The following is a 9,721-nucleotide window of genomic DNA, read 5'->3' as shown; positions in this document are numbered from 1 at the left end:
AAAATAAAGCCAAGTCTGCCCTTAGACTTTATTTAAAATAAAGTTGCTCACAGGTGAATGTGGTGGTCTTTGCGTCTCGTTGGGTTTGCAGGGGGAGGAATGGGTGGTAGAACATCCAGTTAGCACAACTGGAGAAAAGAATGAGGACACAAAGAATAAGAAGTTCAAAGCTACAAAGATCGAGTCTCCTTTTGAGCTCGACAAAATAACCACTGCCAGTCCTTTCAGGAGAACACAAACCATGCTTCACTGAATTCAACTGCTGCTCTTCACAAACAGTAACTCAGCTCACTCTTGGAAGACATGGAGAGATTTGTATCTGAAAAAGTGTTTCTTGACTGTGAGGATGTAAACCCAATAAGAGGAATCCAGAAAAATCAGCACTCCAGAATAAGGGAAGTTTCCTGATGCAATAGGATCTTCAAGTATTTTACTATCAATTCTTACTATATTGATAACATTTCATTAGAACGTCATTATTCATAATTCTTCTCTAAGTGCTATGCACTGCTTGAGACAGTTTTTAGTAAGACTAATTAAGTATTATGATATGACCATTATATATCTATTAAGATATTCTAGTAAAAGCCTGTCTGCACCACCCAGCTTTCAAGCCAGATGACAATTCCGGGGACAGTGCTCTTGGAACTTTTCTGGAGCAGCGAGAATGAAGAAAAACAATGATGCTTTGTACAAGAAAAGGAAGGATCAACAAAATGTATTAGCCAATAGTAGCTCGTTAAGCTGCGCGAACCCTGTAAGAGCGTGCTAAAGATAGAAATAAATGGAACTCTCAATGAATTCTTCCAGTTCATGAACTAGCATCCTTCTGCTGTTAACAGAGAGATGGAGCCCATCGAGTGCCAGCAGGGCACATGCTGTAAAAGTTGCCCCGTATTCAAAGAACCCTATATTCTACTGGTGACACCAACCCTTGAACCACTTGTTGATAATGTGGGCTCTCCTATTCCTTTCATTGTTTTTCTCTGCCACCAAAGGGACTGCCTCCCTGAGAAGAACGCTATCTGTGTCTGGGTTGTCTCTCTATTCCCTTGGCACTTGAGTTTATGTTCTCCTTTGCTTCCTAGTTCAGGGAGCTGTGCTGACAGAACTGTTCCCTGGCTTTCTACATCATGGGTTTTTTTGGTGGGGGTCTCCTGTCATGGTTTTAAAGCAGTAACTAAAAAATTACTTATTTCTTGCTATGAGATATGGATTAGAACAAGAGCAAAACAGGCTTAAAACTTAAAAGGAATAAAGGAAGTTTATTAACAAAACTACAAGAACAAAAACACCAGAATAAACTTCCAGAAAACCTTTTTATCTCTCACTACTTAACCATTCTTTTGTACATGTGACTACATAGAGACAAAAACTTTGGAACTTTGGTGTTTAAAACAGTCCCAATTCCTGCTACAGTCTTTTCAACAGTCTTTGTAGAGAAACAGAAGTCTCCTTCTGCTAATCTATGGAGTTTCTCACAAGAAAACTATTTCTGTTATAGCTTTCTATTTTTCTGATGCCAGCTGCCCAGAAATCTTGTCATCAGAATTCATTCCTCCCATTTCACATCACTCTGAGGTGTGTATGGGCCATGAGCCTAGGGATGTCATTTTAAGGATGAATTATTCAAAGGCAAAAGTCCTCTTCATCTGTCTCTGTGAGCTTCACTGGAAAACAGTTTTCTCATTGCCCCCAAGGCTTCAAATCTTCGCTTCACTCTGTTCCAGCACTTCACTGTATCACAATTACTCTACTTTTTACTCAAAATCCACACTTTGAACACTCTATTCCTCCCTATATGCTCTGTCATGAATTAAAGGATTTTTTTTCAAGACTTTATTGTCCATCTCCATAGATTTAACAGAAAAATATTTCAGCTTATAAAGCATCTCCTTATTCTCTACCTTTTCTGAAGCTTCTTTAATGTCTCTGATAGTTTATAAAATCTCTTTACATGTTGATCACTCTCTTTTTCTCTCTCTGGATAAAAGGATTAATCTGCAAGTCTCATCTGGGTAATGAAAAGGTTAAAATCTTGCCCAGGCTTTGTAGATGGTTCTGTGACCTCTGCCGGAGCAGCAGCTGGAGTTGTCTGCGATGGAAGATTCTTCATGGCTGCTCTGGAGAGTGTGGTCACTGTCTCAGCCTGCCACAGGTCAAGACCTTTTTTCTTCCTTTCTTTACTCGGCAGTCTCTGGTGAATTCAGTCACAGCAAAAACTGCAGCTGAGCCAGGGACCGGCCTGGCCCGGCCAGAGCCCGGGACAAGCCCCGCAGGCCCCATCTCCCGGCCGGGAGCCACTGGGCCCAGCCCAGCCCCTGCCCCACGGGGCCGCATGGCGTGGGCAGGGAACGGGAGGCCAGAGCTCTGTTACCTTTCACAGCCAGGAAACAAAGAGAGACAAGACAGCTTTGACTGTACATCTTAAGGGGGTGTTTACAAGTTGACGTCACTTTTTAATGGTCAAAACTGCTGTCAGTTCTTAGAAATGACTGATAATTGGTCAGGAGGAAAGACTCCCATCAGCCACCAGCAGAAAACCATGATACAGACAGGCAAAGCAACCTTAAGCAGGCTGAATATAATAAAATTTCAACTAGTAGAATGGGACTGTGTCTGAGGAGTTTACAAGGGGTGGTGAGCACAACTGGACGGCAAAGCAGAGATTTAATTCAACAGCACCAAGGAAAAGCTTGGTAAATTGCCAAAGGAGCTTGTAGAAAGCGCAGCTATGTGGAAGATGTGAAATATTCTATGACTGTGATCATCACATGAGCTATGGTTAATTTTTTCTACCAGGCATGTAACACTAAATCTTCTGATTTAAACCTATTTCAGTTTGTATATAGCTATGACAGATCTAGGGGAAAATGTAAAAATATGTGTATTTTAGGGTTACTATCATTAATCCTTTAGGGTTAGGCAATTCTTTTGCTCTGTTGGATATCAGGTCACCACTTGTACCAAAATCTGGTTTGCCCATAGATTATTGCTCTACTTTCTTGAATAAACACAAATTTATAAAATACCAGAGTTCTATCCCCTAAAAAAGCCTGTGGTGAGCTGGATAAGTAACAGTTGAAGCAACTTTTCTGATGGCAAATTTTGATTTTATATGCCAGCTATTTCCAGTGAGAGGGCCATTCAGATGAAACAAACAGCAGTAGCTTACATGTTTACAGTTTTCCATTAAGGTGCTTTCATTGGTAGGCATACTCAGTGTATCATCTACCATTTATGTAATTAACAAAATATCTTCGCATGTTAATGACTCTCGAAGCTCATTCCATGGCACAACTAATTTGACAGCTGTCTAAATTACCACAATGTGTGTTAATATTATATTTTCTTAATGCTGGAATTAAAGTTTGTCTTGGAGGCCAAAATTACTATCTCAATCTGTACTTCACAAAACTAACTTTGACATTGATAGTCTGATAAATTGCTCAAAACAATTTTCAACCAGTCAGAACAGATATGATTTTCTTCACTTTGGATGAATATCAAAAGTGTTTAGATCCACATCCAACTGTTTCATCTTGCCAGATATTACTTGATAACACAATGTCATTTTGTAGTGACAGACCACAATTTTGTTCATATTCCAAATATTGCCCTTTATAGGATACAGAAGCGATGCTTGAACACTGAAGTTAATTTCACAACTTACAACCTAAAATAGTATCATAAACACACATCACATAGAATATCCTAGTGAAGTGTTATTTTAGGAATAGTTTCAGAAAATATGGTGCGATATCACACTTTTTAGATCCAATTTGTAGCTTACATAAATTCTGACAAAAGAGTCAGTCACAAACAGAGGTTGAAAATCCACTGAAGCAATGGAACAAAACTCTTGGCATACAGGTTTCAGTATCAGCTAGTGATAATTCACAAGGAGAAAGATTTTCTGCAAGTGCAGTTTTCTAGGATTCAAAAATTAATCATCAACTACAGATCACTAAAACATAAATACAAAAGGTCAATTGTTGATAATATATCCTCTACTTGACAAACATGAAATCCCTGATATCCAGCCAGGTGTATTTTGATTTCAGTCCTTTGTGTTAACCAAAATATTTTTTCTTAATGAATCAAAGTAAAAATGCCCATGAAACTCTTGCAAACTCTAGATAATATTAAATAATACCATATTTTACATAGTTTGAAAAATATTTTTAGGGCTTTTTCTTATTACTTCATCTTTCTTTTTTTCCTTGAATTTTGACTGATATTGCAGAAAAGTTCCAGAGCACATTTGTGCTGATGATAACAGAAAGTCTATACAGGAAATTTTTTGAGCATTCTAAATATAGATGACAGGATTTTAAACTACTTGACCACCTGACTTTTCAGAGATTTAAAAGGGGATTGGCATTACACAGAGAGGGAAAAAAGTTAAGTGCATTTGAGTCAGAGTCATGCTGATGTATTTTAAGAATCTTTTTTCCTTTACTTCCCAGTATTTTGTCTAAGACACTTGGTCACATTTATTTAATTTTCTAGATAGAGAGGACAGTGATAGGTCAGTTTCTTGAACAATTTTGACTATGTTGTGTTGACCGTCAAGAGTATATTTTGTAGTAGTTACTGTTCAGAATAACATTTTCTTAAATTTTTTTAGGATCCAAAAAAAAAAAAACCAAACCCAAAGGCATTACTGACTATACTTTGGAAAAAGGAAATACTATAGTAAAAGAGCTATAGTTTAAACAGTGGGTAAATTTTAGGACCCACTTTCTGTTTTCAATGCATTAAAATAATATAAAACCCACCATACAACTGTGGTATCTTCACACATCAAGCCTTCATACTGCAATCACCAACCTAAGAGAGTCTCTACAGCTGCTACATCTTGTATCCAAGCCACAACAGTTCTTATTATGGGTAATTTACAGGATAACTTAATTAAATAGGTGGTATTTGATAGCAAAAGTTGACTGTTAATCAAGGCTAATTCTGTGCTTAAATGAACTGGAATGTCTTGCCAAGATGTGCTTCAGTCATGTACACCGTGAATGTTACTTAATACTCATATTACCTCAGGGCTTCTTTCTTTGTACACAGTTCTACCCTGCCTCTACTGGTGACTACATAGTGATCCTGTAGATGCAGTTTACTTTCAAAGAACAGGGGAATACCTGGAGGAAATAATATGTACAATTACTCCTATTACAGCAGCACAAACAATCAGAGTTCTTTTGTGATGGGTGCTTTATATACATGAGGGTGGAAAGGGTCTCTGCCTCAAATGGCTTGCTAAATAAACACAAGTAGGAAAAATTAACTATTATTGTCTTCACTGACAAGAATTGAATAAAAGAGTAATTTACTGACTGGCCTTAGGTCATGCAAGAAGCTGATGGCAGTGCTGCTGATTAAATGTAAGCATCCTCAGTTCCAGTGCAGGGTTTCATCCAAATAAATCCTTATTTGTTAGACATCTGAGTTAGAACATCCTGATAGATATCCTGACAATTCTTTCTCTAGAAAACATTCTCATAGTGCTAGGTTTAATTTAATTTTTTTTTTCTTTTAAGACCCATGAATCTTTAAACTTATATTAAATTATTGGAAGAAGGACTGAGAAGTGGTTAAAGGTGGTATACACAATAACTAAAATACTCTTGGGATTCAGTTCAGTTTTATTGCATTTAGTCTGCTCAGCCAAGTAATATATATCTAGTTCCAGGTATTTGCTTCTTGTCTCTGTTTGTATCATGTTGGTAGGAAATTGGTACCATAGATATTCTTTACAAGAAGAAATTATGTACGTCCCTCCATAAAACAATTTTGAACAGCTCACAGAAGCTGAGAAATGCTGGTTAATTTTCCCTTTGATTTTCTCTGTTGAGGAAAAGTTCCCAGGGTATTTGTTGGCTGACCTTGCAACCTGGAACATTGTGGTCTGGTGTTACGTCTCGCAGACCAGTTGACAACCTCAGTTTGGATGTGTTATAAATGTGTGAACAGCATCTGGATGTGTATTTTCTTGCAGCTGTCTTGTCTTCTCCCTCCAGCACAAAGCCTTAAGGCCTTTGATTATTCCTTCTGTGGTTTGCTGAGGGCTTGGTAACTGAAGGATGATGTTAAAGTTTCAGTCTGAAGAGACCTGTCAACACACAACTCACCAGTTTGCTGTGAGGAAGGGATGCAGAGAAGAGAGGCTGCATTATGATTCAGTGTATTACCTCACACATCTTTTGCTTATGAAATGAAATATTCCATTCAGCCTAATATCACTTTTACAGCATTCAAAGTGGAAGATGTAGTCTGATGCTTCCAGGCCTGATAGAGCAGATATAACAGCTTCCATCAGGTTGTCATGGGGAATGTCACAGCCAGAGCACCTCATTGTGGAGCTTTACCTGCTCTGCCATTTGCCAGGAGCTGCTACAGAGCCCGGGTAGAAGAGTCCTATAACATTTGTTTCTGTTATGCTCATATCTGAAAGAACTAAAATCAGAACTTAAACATATTTTTTTTGCCACCTGTTGGGTGCAGGGCTTTGCAAGGGAAATTTACTGGTGGACCTCATAGTCTTTGATCAGCTTGATTGATTTTTCTTGACAGGAGAAGCAGTCGTTCCATGCCAGTCCCATGTTTGACCTCAGCACTGGCTGGGTGAAGAGGAAGCTGAGTTATTACTGTCTTCTGCCTGATTTATCTGGGTTCTTCTAATGTGCTGATCATTGTTTCATCTCATCTCTCAACAATTTGACAGAATTAGTAGCAACTACAATGTAGATGTTACCAGAAGGACCGGGATTCTTGCCTTATGTAAAAAACCAGGAAGTAATGCAGGTCAGTCTCTATTAGTTATTGGGTTGCAGTGATTTGTAGGTTCTCTTGGATATATATGAAAATAAGATTGCCCTAAGGACAGCAAGGATATTTAAGAATATTTTCTAAATCTATTTACAGATACTGAATTCTAAGTTCTGATGCTTTATCTCTATATTTTTAAATGATGAAAGCAAGCTGTCTTCACAATTTTAAGGAAATGTTATTATACCACTGTATAAATCCACATTAGGCTTGGATCTTGAATGCTTTAAACAATTCTGGTTCCTCCATCTCAATAAAATGTAAAATAGCTTAAAAAGTTAGTGAGATGAATAACAAAGATAATCATGGGTATTGAAAAATTTCCATAATATGAAGTTAAGTATGCTAACACTGTTTAGTCTGGAGAAAAGATGGCTAAGGGACAACAAGCTAGAAGTCCCTAAAGCTTGACATAAAGAAGGTGAGTAGAGTTCATTATCCTTTCCAGTGCAAAACATAGAGACCTGAAATGAAATTAGAAGGTGTTTGTTTCACAGCAAAAAGAAGCACTTCTGAATATAATGGGTAATTCAGCCAAGAAAGTTATCAACACAAGATGCTGAAAAATGTTAAGGTTTTATAGAGCAATTGACAGATTTGTGAAGGAAAATATAAGCAAGGCTGTAAAGAAAATTCTTACATCTGCCTCAATAAACTGCAGGAAGCTGGGGCAGTATTGTGGGTAAATGTTTATCTTCTTACACTCTGCTCTAGGCAGAGTGGTACTGGCCAGTGGCAGAGTTGATAATGTGGCACAGATCCAGCATGGTACAGCTGTTCTTTCCATTCCTGTGTCTTGGATTCAATATCACTACTAGAAATGAGGAATTTACTCTGTTTCTGAGATGAAAAGTTATACCTAGATAAAAGAGTAAATTTTCTAAAAAAAATACATTAATGAGGACAGATGCATTTTTTTTATAGCAAATTAAGTAGCTGTTGAATGACTGTAGAAGAAATAAAGGCAAAACTTTAGAAGGCTAACTTATTTTTTCAAACATGCACTTTCAAATATTTTGTTGCTATGTAAAACTGAAAAATCAGCATTCAGGGTTGCCTCTGTCCTGGTCTGGATCTGCCAAGGCACCTGGATGGGTTAGGCATCCCCTTCTTGCTAGAGCTTCTGCAGAAGTTGGCATCTTTTTGTTTGACCTTCTAGAAATCCTTGACTGAATGCCTGTGCACAGTGCTGTGTCTGCGAATTAGAGTTGTATTATTTGGGTCACATGTAAGAAAACCTGGCCAGGTATCTTAACAAGGCAGATTAACATTCATCTGACAAACACATTCTGGAATAGTGTGTGCCTCTTCCTCACAGAGATGCAGATCTGAATAGCAAACACTTCCTCCTTTTGTTTGGATTTGCCATTCACCTGTGCTTTGATTTTATGTTCTGTAAAGATATTCCAGAAGCATTTTTCTTTCTAATGATTAGCTAAATATAAAGAAAGACTAAATCTTTTATCATTCCTCTAAACCCCAAGCCATATCTCTGATTATATTTCTGGATTAAATAGCTTTTTTTCCCTTAGAATTTATTTTTGTTTCCCAGTCTTACTAAGTCTTTTGTAGTAATTCTAGAAGTAAAGCAGCATGATACTGCTACCCATTAATAATTTTCTACATGGCCAAGAAATGTCGAGGATTTAATGGTGGCAGTATCTTTGGAGTTCAATTCAGATATAAAATAAAAAGAATACTGGTTTACAATAGATTTTACTCAAGTAACTATTTCCTAAGGACCATGATTGTATACAGTAGGAAATAGGTATAGTTATTTCCTTAGAATAAAGCAATTTCCGAGGTCTGTCATAAAAGGCTAAGAGAATTCTGCCTTTGCTTCACATCCCTTTTAACTGCCTCTATAAAATTTAAGGAATTGCAATAAAACTTGGTAAAGTGGTTTGACTGGTGAGCACTATTTGATAGCACTTATGAGATTACCATGTGCTAAAGGCCACTTAGAATGTTTGCTCATAAGAAATGATATTTGTTTTCTGATTTTTTTTTTAATTTCTAGCTTAAAATATCTCTCAATCTGCCTTTTTTTTTTTTTTTTTTTTCCCTTTCTTAAACAGAAAGATCTTTAAACACTTCACTGCCTCCTTGGCATTTCTTCATTCCGCTTTTCATTTCATGTGAAGTCTCCTGGGCTCTGACCAGTTCAAAACGCAACTTTGTAGTTTTCTCTGGTAAATGACTGACAGTGTTGGAAATTATGCTCTTTGTCTGACAGACAATTGTATTCACACTGCTAAGCAGCATTTGGACTGAACTTTTAATTTAACCCTACTGGCTTCTTTTTTCTCTTTCTTTCAGCATTGTCTGTATTGTGATTCCTACCATGGCAATGTCTCTTCTGTTTCTGAAGCAGCTGTAGTTTTTTCTGTGATTCCAAATGCATCTTTGGTGAACAGTTTGGGGTCTAATGAAGATGTACTTTGTGCATTTGCTGTTGCACAGAATAACCCAAGGCATTCATATTAAAGCCAGTTAAAGGGTGGCTCCTGCCAGTCAGTAGGAATACAACCTCTGACTCTGATAGCTGGTCTTGACTGATATGGTGTCAGTCAAATTACTAATAAAAAAGCAGTGCTAATAAGACTATGAGTTTTGTGAGATCTGTAAACAAAGCAGCTGGAAGTTGACTATAGCTGGAGTTCAAATAACTCTCTTATGTTAGTGTCACTATGCCAAAGCTTCACTATGTTCAGGAGAATGTTTGGGAATTTTTTAATACACACAGTAAGTATCTTTCTGATATTTCATTCAGAAGAGAACTATGCATACGTCTCATTAGTTCACAAACTTAAAATTCCTCGTGTATTTTGATGCTCTCAGCCCAAAACCTACAGTATGGTGCTGTTGGATTTGTGGAGGTTGTGAG

The sequence above is a fragment of the Parus major genome, chromosome 2 (assembly GCF_001522545.3).
Source record: "Parus major isolate Abel chromosome 2, Parus_major1.1, whole genome shotgun sequence".
Taxonomy (NCBI): domain Eukaryota; kingdom Metazoa; phylum Chordata; class Aves; order Passeriformes; family Paridae; genus Parus; species Parus major.
The sequence above is the reverse complement of the archived record's forward strand: the minus strand, read 5'-3'. Positions refer to the sequence as shown.